General features: G+C 34.8%; 1 protein-coding gene across 1 annotated transcript in view; it reads left to right on the top strand.

Moving 5' to 3' along the window:
- Positions 1-3528: 3528 nt before the first annotated feature.
- LOC128990629 (uncharacterized) overlaps positions 3529-4768 on the top strand; it is a 48676-nt gene continuing 47436 nt past the window's right edge. The window contains exon 1 of the mRNA XM_054413103.1: positions 3529-3614. The gene's annotated coding sequence lies outside the window, so the exon portion shown is untranslated. The remainder of the gene's footprint in view (positions 3615-4768) is intronic.

Raw genomic sequence — 4768 nt, 5'->3', positions numbered from 1 at the left:
TACTAGTCCTGAAAATAAGTGTTTACCGGACGAGTGTGGTCGTTCCCGTGCGAGACGAAGTCGAGTATTAGGTGAACAAGGCGGTGCCTGGGGCCTCACACTCATCAGAGGCCCCGCACAGTGGTATTTTAGGTACTAAGAGCCCGCTATTGAACATCGCCTTGGGCCCGGCAATCTCTAGGGCCGCCACTTAAAAAAGGTGTCACAGAAATCACATTACATCAGCACACTCTGTCTATGGCTCAAATAAAAAAGGTTCAAATATTTTTTACAAAACAGGCTATAATTTTTACATGGGAATGGAATGTCTAGCTCCATCCATAGTCAAAGTATTATACAACAATACTGCTCTGACCTGCACAATTTTAAACATTTAGACCTTGTCACAGCACAATGTTTAGTTCAATGTCAACAGGTAGTCCCATTGTGAACTGGACACCAAACTCACACGGTTTGTATGCCCTTGCTTTGTCAATTGGAATATATTGTTCCAAATGTTTCATTTACTTATTAATAAAGATAGTGATTTGTTCCTTGTTGTGTAATGTAAGTAAAAGGAAGACCAAAATGTTTACGTAGTTCGTTTTTTAATAACCTCTTTTACCTCAGTGTATCAATATTCTTTTTTTCTAGTGGCTATAATTATTGAAGGTTTTTGGTTCACTTTCATTCATTGGGGGGCGAGAAACAACCTTTGTAATATTTTAGATATCTTAGGCCCCTTTCAGATGTGGCCACTGCAGTTGCCCGCCAGGACACAGTGGCCGAGCAGTTAACAGACACAGACATAACAGGCATAAACTGTTATGGAGTAAACTTTCAGTTTGCTAGTGCGGATACAAACACACTTCTGTTAGTTGTGGAGTGGTTTCCTGTTAAACTGTTTATTTGTTTGTTAAGAAAAAATCAGCAAGCACAAAAAAATAAGGAGAAGTTGCGGCAAAGAGAAAGAAGAACAGAATTAGGGATTAAACAAGACAAAATTAATACTGAGAATCTATTGCGAGATTACTCACAGTCACAAGTAGTCTCATGTGAAAGGGCCCTTAATGTGTTTAAAACTAATCTCTTTAATTTAAGTATAATCATAATTTGATATATAATACTACCATATAGTAATTTGTAATAAATAATACACAGAGGGAATAAAGCATTAATGAAATAAAATCTTAAATCTATATCTATAAAAGAGGAACTGAACTATCTATGTATGTATGTACCTTATGGACTCCGAAACCGCTCGACATATTGTAATGAAACTTTAAGGTATTATTCAAGGATGGTTTGTGTGAAGTTTGGTGCAGATCCGTCAAAAGGGCTCCACCCCAGAGGGTTTTAAAGTGCTCAATGTCAGATGTTTGGAACTAAAATGTCTACAAATAAATACAATTTAAAAGCAGATGTTTACTTTCATCATTGACTATTGGATCAAAGCTTTCACCAACTGTTTTGTAGGTTTGAATAATCATAGCATCCTGTATTAATCATGATTTTAAATAGTGCCACACTGTTTCCACAGAATGCATCACAGAAAACTATTTTACTTTTGGATAAGTCTAAATGTATTAAGACCCAATCGCAGCACACCCGTGCACTCAACAACGTTTAAATTCTCAACTGTTATATATATAAACATAAAAGTGTAACTTACGCCTAAAAACTTATACAGGGTTAGTAAAAAGTGTGGAGACCCCCTGTAGCAAACGTCTGTTGATAAGCAATTTTAACGGCCCATACTAGAAAAACTAAACTCGGCACATCTTTATGACATCTTATGAAGTACTTTTTGGGCATAACCGTCACTTGGTGTACATCCCCAAAATGGGGATTTTGGGGGAAACTTTTCAAATACAAAGACCCATCGAGTGACCCATCATTTTGAAGGTCCTGGTAAAAGAACACCAACAACGCAAACTAAAGGTATTTATCTCAATCCAATAAAAAATGGCAGCCAATTGAAATTTTCAGAAGTTAAATTTGAATTACAGTTTTCCAAGTCTGGAGACAAAGAATTTTGCAGTGGCTCACACTAGGAAAACTAAACTCTACACACCTTTTTGGCATGTTATGAAGTACTTTTTAAGCATAATATCCACTTGCTTACCAAACCCAAAATGGGGGATTTGGGGGGAAACTCAAAAGTTTTAAATGATAAGCCCCATCAAGTGACCCCTCATTTTGAAGGTCCTGGTAAAAGAAATCTAACAACGCAAACTAGAGGTTTCTATCTCAATCCAGTAAAAAATGGAAGCTGATTGAAATCTTTTGAAATTGGTAATAGCTTGCAATTTTATATGCAATCGGCTGCCATATTTTACTGTGTTAAGATAGAGACCTATAGCTTGCGTTGTTAGTTTTCTTTTATCATGACCTTCAAAATGAGGGGTCACTCGGGGGGCTCATCATTTAAAATTTTTTAGTTTACCCCAAAATCCCCCATTTTGGGCTTGGGAACTTATGAGAATTTTAATTGGCTGCCATGTTTTACTGAATTGAGATAGAGACCTCTAATTTGCGTTGTTGGTTTTCTTTTACCAGGACCTTTAAAATGAGGGGTCACTCGATGGGTCTTTGTATTTGAAATTTTTGAGTTTCCCCCAAAATCCCCCATTTTGGGGATGAACACCAAGTGGTGGTTATGCCCAAAAAGTACTTCATAACATGCCATAATGGTGTGCCGAGTTTAGTTTTTCTAGTATGGGCCGTTAAAAAAATAACAGGGGGTCTTCACACTTTTTACTAACCCTGTATATATGACTTAGGTATAAAACACCTAATGAAAAAAAAACATTGTTTATCCACTGACAATTAAGAAAAATAAATATTCTATTTTTGATTTTGGTAGCCTATACATTTTTAGCGAATTTCCCTATAGGGATTAAGCTATTACCGTAGGTCTCATGGTTAGACTTAGTCCCGGGACCGATTTACTTTTTCATTTTGATGTCCCTAGAAGCCAAAAATACCATCCGTTCAAATTCATATATATATATTTATATATAAGTGTCCGTTACCACGATAACTCGAGCAAAAATGATCCGATTTCGATGAAATTTGGTACAAACGTGTAAACCTACGTTTATTCGAACGAGTTCGCAAACCAGCATGGTCGGACCATGGGAACGGGGTTTTATGGGGTAAAAATTGGTTTTTCTCATTTTTGACCCTCAAAACATAAAATGTCCCAAATTTCCTCTAGACCATTTTGAAGAGCTTAAAAAAAAGAAAATCATTCAGTATATTGTAGTGTTTTCGTATGGTTATTGGTTATGGAGAAAATTGTAAAATAAAATTTTTTTTAACCATCAAAATTAATAACAGTGTACCTATACTGTATTACTTAACAATTTAAAAAGTAAATTCATTATTAGTGTTAGAAAATTTAGATTATACTTAACAAAAAATTATTATTATTTATTTTTTACAAAACACTCTTTGGTCACGCCGATTATGTTGGTCACGTCGCTCTACCCACAACCACTGCCTTCAGGATATTCGGTAATGTGTCTGTAGGCTCTGATCACACTGGCAGAGGAGCTAGCAGTCGACATAACAGCTGACCAGCTGTAGATCAGTTGACTTGTGGCTGGCGTAGCGGTACTATTCAACAGGCAGTGAGTACTCAGGTCCTTAGTTCATTCTAGCTGTTTGTAGATTTGATTTCTCCTGGAGAATTTGTCCGTCTTTACTCAATTAGTGGGATTTATGTTTAGTTTTAAGTTTGAGCAGTATTTATTGGTGCGGTGGTTTTGATTAAACTTAAAAAATAATTTCTCGGATTGAAGCAATTGATTGATTGAACACTTTCTTGGATTGAACACTTCAAATCTTTTTGGATACGCCTTTTTCGAAAACATACATGAACTGGGTTTTCGTGTCATCACTTACCATAAAATTGTGATACTATTTTAATGTTCTACTCTATGTATGTACTGTATCACACTTCGTTACTCTCTATTGTTAAGTTAATGCAATTAACAAAATAGACATACAATTTGTGTTACTTAAATTCAGTTGAATTTTTGATACAAAAAATTACCACATTAGATAAGAATATAAATAGTTAGCAACAACAAAAATTTGCGCATAGCTTATTACAGTGAAAATGGTTTTATGTCATCCACAAAAACCAATTAATTTGCTTAGAACATATGTTTTTTTTCGCAAGTGTTCTCGATCCAACATATACAACTCTTAGAGTTACGGTATTTATACACTTGTCGAAAACACATGAAAAAGAACCTAAATACAAAACTAGGAACTAAATAAATACTCGTTCATTTAACGTGTTTAATAAATATCCATACCATTTTTCTATGCTGCTCAAAAAATGTGAAAGCTGTCTGCACAGTATTGCCCTTTATCAAATTTTATCCAGTTTAGTGAAGCCTCATCAAATAAGACTGTCATGCATTTCAAGGCTGTTAAAGAACTGCCGAGTCGGTAGAAACTGCAGTGATATATGAAATGGCGTAGTTTAGATTTAAATTAAAGCTACTTATTCTATTTACTACAGTACAAGTACAACTCTAATAAATCCGTACAGTGATAAACATACTTTATTTTTTATTTATATATTTATGATTTATATATTTATTTTACGCCAATCCGCCATTTTACATCAGAGTACAGTAAATACAATGCAATAAGAAGTTTGGCAGCAATAAGCATGCATATTTAACAAATACCCGGTAGAAAGAATTAATGCAATACAACAGATCAATATTATGAGTGTTAGGAACCATTATTTACAATATATTCCTTTTTA

This window comes from Macrosteles quadrilineatus, unplaced genomic scaffold (assembly GCF_028750875.1).
Source record: "Macrosteles quadrilineatus isolate MER2022 unplaced genomic scaffold, UCM_ALF_1.0 Scaffold_3__2_contigs__length_128488019, whole genome shotgun sequence".
In the NCBI taxonomy this organism is placed as follows: Eukaryota; Metazoa; Arthropoda; class Insecta; order Hemiptera; family Cicadellidae; genus Macrosteles; species Macrosteles quadrilineatus.
Note: the sequence above shows the minus strand (reverse complement) of the source record. Positions and strands in the feature narration are given on the sequence as shown.